The sequence below is a fragment of the Sus scrofa genome, chromosome 9 (assembly GCF_000003025.6).
Source record: "Sus scrofa isolate TJ Tabasco breed Duroc chromosome 9, Sscrofa11.1, whole genome shotgun sequence".
Lineage (NCBI taxonomy): Eukaryota > Metazoa > Chordata > Mammalia > Artiodactyla > Suidae > Sus > Sus scrofa.
In genome coordinates this window covers 37,934,906-37,944,113 of record NC_010451.4, presented here as the reverse complement: position 1 = coordinate 37,944,113, position 9,208 = coordinate 37,934,906, and the positions used below count along the sequence as shown (strand labels likewise).

Below are 9,208 nucleotides of genomic sequence, written 5' to 3'. Positions count from 1 at the left end.
CGATTGTGGTTATTTCTTTTACAAAATTTAAGATGACCCAATTTTGAGCACAGTTAAGAGGTTCTTGGACATATGAAGAAGACTCATGTTTGCCTCAGGGATCTTAACTAAGAAAGGAAAACCATCTTTATTCCAAATATTACTGAAACTACATTTAAAGATGCCCTGTCTAATTCATATGTCGAAAAATCTCTTAAAAGGAACATTTGTGTTGTAGCATTTATGTTATTTAGCTTTATGTGCTTAATAAGTATACATAAAGAAGCATATTGGGAGAGGGTTCAAAATGGTGGCATAAGAAGGTCCTGAATTCACCTCATCCTAGACACACAGCACATCTACAACTGCATGGGAAATAATTCCCTTGAAAGAGGACCTGAAAACAGGAAGAACGGAGCTTCCACAATAAAAGCAAAAGTCCCCAGCCAGACCCAAACATTGAAACTGCCTCGTTATCACTGGTTGAAAACTTGGCAAGATTGAAGGCCTTTTGTTTTTGTTTTTGGATATTTTCTTTCCCATAAAAACACATAATTTCAACCCATAAAAAAAAAAAAAAACAAAAACCAGCATCAAGATGGGTAGAAGAGGCAGAGATAGATCTGTCTCACCAAGGGAAAAAACCCACACTCCAGCCACAGAAATCTACAATCAGGAGAGATCACAAAAGTACAGATTTTTTTTCCCTGAGTGATAAATTTGAGCTCCCAATCAGGCACCTCATCCCCCTAGGTCCCAACAAAAGATCAAGTCCCCAAAACATCTGGCTTTGAAGAACATTCCATGCTTCCAGGAAAACTATAGAACTACAGCGAAAAACAACAACAAAAATACCACTCTCTAGGAGTTCCCATCCTGGCTCAGTGGTTGACGAATCCGACTAGGAACCATGAGGTTGCGGGTTTGGTCCCTGGCCTTGCTCAGTGGGTTAGGGATCCGGCATTGCCGTGAGCTGTGGTGTAGGTTGCAGACGCGGCTCGGATCCCACATTGCTGTGGCTCTGGCGTAGGCCGGTAGCTACAGCTCTGATTAGACCCCTAGCCTGGGAACCTCCATATGCTGCAGGAGTGGCCCTAGAAACAGCAAAAAGACCAAAAAAAAAAAAAAAAAAAAAAAAAAAACGCTCTTATAGGGCTCACACACAGACTCACCTGACCTGAAAATCAGTACAAACACACCAGGTTTAAAAGTGCATGGATCAAAGGTGAGGGGAACCCAATTAAACATCTTGAAGCATCTGCTGGAGAAGTAGGAATGAGGTGGGACACTCCCTGGGACTGAGACACTGGTGGGGGCCGTGTTCACAATCTAAGGCTACTTTGTTGATGCCAATGTTGGCAGGTGCCATTTTAGAATTTTCCATCTAACCTACTGGCATCAGTGGGTGCACCCCTGAGCCTTGGCCAGGCCCTACAGCCAACCAAACAATAGTCCCACTCACTAGAGTGCTAACAGTCCCAGGCAGGCCTTGAAGCCAGGCTGGAAGCCAGCCCTGCCCACCAGCATCCTTAGTAGCAGCCACAACTACACCACAACAGCAGAGTGCACAACAGATCACATAGGGTAATTCCCCTGTGTGCTCAGTTCTGGGGACCAGGCAGGAAGATTCCTGAGTCCCATAAGACATCTCAATAAGACCACACCTTGAAAACTCAGAGATATAGTTAGTACATACAAACAGAGAACTAGGCACAATGAGAATACAGAAGCACACCACATTAACAAAAGGAAGGTTAAAAGCCACATGATTATCGCAATAGATACAGAAAAAGCAATTGACAAAATTCAATATCTATTTATGATAAAAAAAACTCTCAACAAAGTCAATATATGAAGAGTTTTCTCAACATAATAAAGGCCGTATATGACAAATCCACAGATAACATTATACTCAATGGTGAAAAACTAAAAACTTTCCCTCTAAGACCAGTAACAAGGAAAGGATGCTCACGCTCACCACTTCTACTAAACATAGTATTGGAAATCCTACAGCAATCAGACAAGAAAAAATAAATAAAAGACCTTCAAATGGTAAGGGAAGAAGTGAAACTATTTGCAGATGACAGGACGCTATATATAAAAAACCCCAAAGAACTCCACTAAAAAATTTATAACTAATGAATTCAGTAAAATTACAAGACACAAAGTCAATGTACAGAAATTTGTGGCATTTCTATACACTAATAAACTATAGGAAAAAGGAATTAAAGAACAACCCCTTTTACAATCACATCAAAAAGAATAAAATACCTAAGGGTAAATTTAATCAAGAGGGTTGAAGACCTAAACACAGAAAACTATAACATATTGATGAAAACATTGAAGAAGACACAAATACATGGAAAGTTATTTCACATTTATGGATTGGAATAACTAATATTTTTAAAATTTCCAACTACACAAAGCAATTTATGTATTCAATAAATCCCTATTGAAGTTCCAATGGCATATTTTACAGAACTAAAAGAAGTAATTCTAACATTTGTATGGAATTACAAAAGTCAAAACAATCTTGAGAAAGAACAAAGCTGACGGGATCATTCTCCTTGATTTCAAACTATACTGCAAAGCTTTAGTAACCAACAGTATGACACTGGCACAAAAACAGACACATAGATACATGGAACAGAATTGAGTGTCCAGAAATAAAGCCACACATATATGGACAATTAATTTACAACAAAGAAAAAAACATACAATGAAGAAAGAATAGTCTCTTTAACAAATGACTTTGGGAAAACTGAACAGTCACATGCAAAAGAATGAAACTGGACCACTATCTTACACTATATACAAAAATCAACTCAAAATAGATTGAAGATTTGAATACAAGACTTGAAGTCATAAAATTCCTAGAAGAAAACATCACCAGTAACATCATGAACATCAATCTTAGTGATGTTTTTGTGGTTCTGACTCCAAAGGCAAGGAAAACAAAAGCAAAAGTAAGCAGATGGGACCACATGCAACTAAAAAGCTTCTGCACAGTGAAAACCATCATCAAAACAAAAAGTCAACTTACTGAATGGAAGATATCTATAAATGAAGTGTCTTATAAGGAGGTAATATATAAAAAACTTCCAAAATATAAGAAAGAATTCATACAACTCAACAACAGAAAAACAAGCAACCTGTTTAGAAAAATGAACAGAGGATCTGAATGAACATTTCATCAAAAAAGGCATATAGAAGGAAATAAGTTCACTAATTAGCATCATTAATTATTATTAGAGAAATTTAAATCAAAACCACAGTGAGATATTACCTCACACCTATCAGAATGGCTATTATCATAAGGACAAGAAATAACACATGTTGAAAGTAGGTGGAGAAAAGAGAACTCTCAGACACTGCTGGTGGAAATGTAAATTGGTACAGATGCTTATGTAAAAACTATGTGGGGATTCCATACAAAATTAAGAATAGAACTACTTTATGATCTAGCTATGCACTTTTGGGTATTTGTCTGAAGAACATGAAAACACTAATTTAAAAAGATAAGCACCACTACATTCTTTGCAGCATTATTTACAATAGCCAAGATACGGGGGCAACCTAAGTGCCCATCAATAAATGAACGGATAAAGAAGATGCCATATATATATATATATACATATACATACACACACACACACAAGGAAATAGTAGCCATAAAAAAGATGAAATCTTGTCATTTACAACATGAATGGACCTTGAAGGTATTATTGTAAGTGAAATAAGTCAAAGACAAATACCATAGGATTTCACTACATGAGGAGTTTAAAAAACAGAATAAAATGAAGAAACAAAATAAAAACAAACTCAGAGATACAGAGGTCAGATTTGTGACTACCAGAGGAGAAGGGAGTTGAGGGGGTGGGCCAAGTGGGAGAAAGGGCTTAACTCTATGGGGATGGAGGCAAATGGACTTGTAGTGGTGGTCACTTTGTAATGTACACAGATGTCTAATTATAATGCTATACATCTGAAACTTACATGTCTTGAAAGTAAAAAAATAAAATAGAAACATAGAGTAGAAAGCTGGTTGTCAGGGCCTGGAAGTTGGAGGAAAGAGGGAAGGCTAACAAAAGGTACCAAGTTTGTTACAAGAAGAATAAAGTCTGAGGATCTAAGGTATTACTTAGCTGATGACTCTGTGTTGTACAACTGAAATTTGCTAAGAGACTAGAATTTTAAATGTTCTTACCAGGCCACCGTCCCGCCGAAAAGGATAACGTGAGGTGATGGACATGTTAACTCAATGAGAAGTAATCCTTTCACAATGTTGACCTATATCAAGTCATCGCATTGTGCATTCTAAAGATCTTAAAGGTCATTGGTCCATTTGAAAAGAAAAAAAAAAAAAAAAAGAACCATATGTAAGATTCCAAGACTGGAATCTCAACTTACAATATCACTTTACACTGTTAAGAAAAAGGGTTTCATGTAACTTACAATGGTTTGCCTTATGATCATAATGTGGAACCAATTTGATTTTTTTCCAACAAATTCTAGATTCAGAAACTAGACCTCTGAATTGCTCGTGCCTGGTTTTACTGACCTGAAACCATGTGGGTTTCTCATTAAATAGATTTAGAAAGCTGTGGATCCACAATTCAGATCTGTAGGACTTGTGTCCCAGCAGGAAGTAGATAATTCTAATTTACTTATCAGAAGAGATAACTAAGAAACAAGAGGTGGAAGTACTGTTTATCATTTTGCAGACCTCCACGTGAAGGGGCAAAGGAGGCTTTGACTTGAGTCAGCACTAGTAATTGTATCTGTGTGGCTTGTCCTTCCCCAGGGGACAGTCTTTTATGTGCAGAACAGAAAGGGCTGGTTGTCTGATGTTACTTGACCACCGGGGTTGCTGAGAAGTTATCTGTCAGCTTTGCATGTCCTCAGAAATCAACTCCAACTCACATCCACCCTGATTGTTGTTTTTTAACAAGTGTGGGGGCTACTTCCCAGGTATCTTTTTACCTTCTATGGATCAGACATTTGCAAGAGGTAGATAACTTCTAGAGATTCAGGGTTCATCTGGTGCTCTTATTGCAGGGGAATGAGACCAAAGCTGGGAAGAAGTGGAGACAGTCTGGTGCTCATCACTCCCTTTTGAATTCTCTTGAAGAATATAGGCTCTTCTGAAGTCGAAAGCCCAAGAGCCCCTGGAAGGAGCCGGCCTCATTTCTCAGGGCCATGGATGGGGAACGGGACATGGTGTCCTGCTCTAGAGTGTTCCGAGACCAGTCTTTAAAATGGCTTGGACAGGATGTAAGGTCATTCTCTGAAGGACTCACAGATACGTGGGCAATAACATGCCCCTGCAAAAAAGCAGAAATCTATAAATATTTCCATTTAAATAAATACATCTTCTGTACTCTACGATAAATTATATTTAGGTAATTCAATTTAATTGAATAGAATCCAAGACATTCAAAGGCCATTCCTTTCTCTCGAAGGCCTGAGGTCTATAAAGATGAGCTCATCACCCACAGAGCCTTTTATTTAAACATATTCTCAGAGTGGCTCTTAGTAACATCGCTGAACTTTTCCCTCTCGTGTCTCATTAATGGGCGGTGTCAGGGATTCTGGCCTTCAAGAGACTGCTGCCGTCTTGGCCATCATCGTTATTGATTCTGTAGTGAGTCAGTTTCAATTTTGAATTTAGGATGAAGCCACTTCCTGTGATGAGGTGAATGAACTCTTCCTGGATCCCCCGGATATTCATTGTCTGGCAGGAATTAATCAGAGAAGTTAAAATCAAATTCTTAAGAAAAAAATAGAGTCTAAAAAGAGGAACATTGCAGCCTAACCAGTGGGGAAAAAAGTGAAAGACTCCTTTAAACCAAGCAGAGCAAACCTCTCATCTCCAGGCTGTCACCCCGGCTGGCTTCCGTCTGTCCAAATCTTATATCCCCCTTTTCTCTCCTTCTGGCCTGCTCTCACCACCTGTATTCCATATGGACTCCACCCTACTCCCGAATTCACTCTACTTCTTTCAGGCCCTGTCTTTGCCACTCATCCACAAAGTTGCCAGGACTCATGTTTCTCCCGTCACTGAGACCGCTCTGCTCTCTGCTTAAGGGCAGGGAGTCCTTTGAAATCTGAAATCAGCTGTTCAAATCCTAACTTCACCTTTGACCAGCCTTGTGACATTCGACAAGTTTTTAAATCTCTCCAAGATTAAGTTTCCCATCTGTAAAATAGGGTTAAGAATTTGTCGAAAGAGCTATTGTAAAGATGAAATGCACTGTAAACCAACTACAATGGAAAAAATAAAAATCATTGAAAAAAAATTTGAAATGCAATGAGGTATGTTGTTTAAGAGAGAACCTGGCAGTTCGGTCCCCAATAAGCTACTGATTTGAAATATCCTACCTTCTTTTCCCCGATGTTTCACTCCATTCATGTTTTTTTCTACTCTTCCACTGGCATTGCTTTCACCATCTTCTCAGCTTCGACAGGAGTTACTCTCAGCCTTCATTGGACACTAACACCACACAGGTCTCTGTGATACGGAGCAAAGGGCACTGGATCAAGGTCCCATCATCCGGGTTGCAGTCCTGGCTCTGCAGGAGCCAGCTACTATTTGACGGAGCCCTAATGCATCTGTGCCAGGTCCTGTCCTAAATTCTTCACATGCAACAATCTCAATTGTATAAACCCCGGAACAGCCCTGTGAGATGGTGACTGTTATTACCCCCACTGTGTTGAGGAGGAACTGGAGGTTCAGAAAGGTTCGGGGACTTGTGGGGGTGGGGTTTGATTTTGCATGTGGCAGCTGCCAAGACACGTGTCCCTGACCTCCCATGGGAACTCACTGGCTGGGCTTTCTGTCCTCTCCAGTGTGACATCAGGGAAAGGTCCGAGCACTGTTACACTGCTGACCTGCTTCACGTGTGCACCTCATCTCCCCAGTGAGGCCGTAAACGCCTTCAGAGCACCCAATGTGTGGTGTGTCTTTGTTTGGGGTCTGTCCCCTTTTCCGAAGTCCCTAGGAGAGCACTGGATTCTAGCAGGTGGTTTAGTAAGTTTCCTGTTGATGAAGGTGTGCTCTCAGCCTCTCTGCTCCCGGGGGTTTTCCCGAAGCTTTTCATGCAAGGGCCAGGCTGGAGCATCTGAATTTAGCTATCAACAACAAGAATGACAGGATAATGATAATAACATAATGGTTAAGAGTTTCTAGGGACTTACTTTGTAAGTAGACAGGATTATTTCATTTCCCCCTCTCAAGCCTACAGGTTACATACCATAATAAACCCATTTTAAAGATGAAGAAAGTGAGCCCTGGAGCAATTCTGTAACCTGCTGAATGCCGTGGGGCTAAGAAAAGGTGATGTTTAGTGAGCCCTGATTTGGAGCTTGAGGTCTGTTTGGAGCTGGAACTCTTTTTTATTTTATGTTATCTTTCTTGTTACAGCTGCACCTGCAGCATATGGAAGTCCCCAGGCTACGGGTCAAATAGGAGCTGCAGCTGCTGGCCTATGCCACAGCCACAGCAGTGCGGGATCTGAACCTTGTCTATGAACTACACTGCAAATTGCAGCGATGGTGAATCCTTAATCCACATTGAGTGAGGCCAGAGATCGAACCCGTATCTTCACAGACACTATGTTTGGTTCTTAGCCACAATGGGAACTTCCCTGAACCCTTGACTTAGAAATTGGCACTAGATTGCTTGACTACCTTTTAATTTCTAGTTTTACAACTGTTTGCTCCCATTTTTTTTCCTGCAAATATCTATAAATATATATTTTTTTGCAAAATATATGTGACATAAAATTTACTAATTTAACCCATTTTAAGTGCACAGTTCAGTGGCATCAGATCCACTCACATTGTTGTGCAACCATCATCACCATCCATCTTGGAATCTTCCATCAGCACAAACCGAAAGTGTGCCCATTAAACAGTAACTCCCCACCCCCTCTTCCCAGTCTATGCATATGTTATCTTCTAAGATACGTGTTCTGCCATTTCACTTCTTGAGGACTCGTCTGAGAGCTTCTGTTATACAGGCCTTTGCAAATTCTGCACCATTAGGACAGTCTTACTCAGCTCAGCCCTGGGGCTGTGGGACCTTCTTACTTTCTATCTGCTATCAACCAGCCCAGGGTCAGGAAGGTTCTGGTGACAGATGGCGTCTCCTGTCTGAATCATCTTTTTGCAGATTTTCCCATCTTCAGGGCTTGTTCATTTTTCTCTTATCTCCGCCACATCCCCATGACGTGGGCCCAGAATTCTGAGTCACTAGCTTTACGTGCGTCAGAGAAAGTTACAATGACACAGGGAAACTGCTGTAATTATTACCTGCCAAGAACTGGGTCTGATTTGCTGGGGAGTGAGCATCTCTGTCTTCTGGGCAGAAAATTTCCAGATCATTCCTAGCTCAGTCATGGATAGAGTTGAAATGAAACAGTCTGGTAGAAGGTCTAACAACAACCCATCGGTATAGACAGTGAGGATACAGAGGGTCACTGATGACCTTAGAGCTTCTGTCTCTGCTGTCCTTTCCCAGATACTCCTCTTCAGGTTGTGGCTGGTGTGACTCGGTTTCTCTTGACAAGCCTGGTTGATGAAGCCAACACAGATCCAGAGTCAGAAGACAGCAGGTGTGGACCGCTGCAGTGTTCTTGTGGGAGCCACTTAAACTCACCATATCTTTGAAATAAACAGAGCTGATGTCCACAGCAGCTACGGTGCCCATGTAAAATGGGCCTATTTTGTATGCAAAGATACAAATAGGATTATAGCTAATTTTAGTTTTTGCCTTCAGTTTCCAGGTTGCTATTGACTTTTTTTTCCCCCTCCCTCCTCAATGCATGTATCTGTCAAAATTCACTTTTTCTTCATTTCCCAGCTTTCTGGCATGTATGTCCACTATCACATGATATAAATCTTATGTCTTTGGTATCTAATGTCACTGAACAAGCTTGTTTTGTTTTTTTATATGATACTGTGTCTATTTTGTTTTATTTTATTTATTTATTTTTGTCTTTTTGCCATTTCTAGGGCTGCTCCCGCGGCATATGGAGGTTCCCAGGCTAGGGGTCTAATCGGATCTGTAGCCACTGGCCTACACCAGAGCCACAGCAACACAGGATCCGAGCCGCGTCTGCAACCTACACCACAGCTCACGGCAACGCCGGATTCTTAACCCACTGAGCAAGGGCAGGGATGGAACCAGCAACCTCATGGTTCCTAGTCGGATTCGTTAACCACTGCG

The 9,208-nt window shown here is 40.8% G+C and overlaps 1 protein-coding gene across 8 annotated transcripts in view; it reads right to left on the bottom strand.

The window, feature by feature from the left end:
* The window catches only part of C9H11orf87 (chromosome 9 C11orf87 homolog), a 642,485-nt gene continuing 637,468 nt past the window's right edge, over positions 4,192-9,208 (bottom strand). The window contains exons 6-8 of one of the 8 annotated variants that reach the window (XR_002346992.1): positions 6,361-8,550; positions 4,963-6,178; positions 4,192-4,304 (exon numbers count right to left, since the gene is read on the bottom strand). The gene's annotated coding sequence lies outside the window, so the exon portion shown is untranslated. Of the gene's footprint in view, positions 4,305-4,943; positions 6,179-6,360; positions 8,551-9,208 lie in introns of those variants that run through there. The other 7 variants (XR_002346993.1, XR_002346987.1, XR_002346990.1 and 4 more) reach the window with 7 other exon arrangements.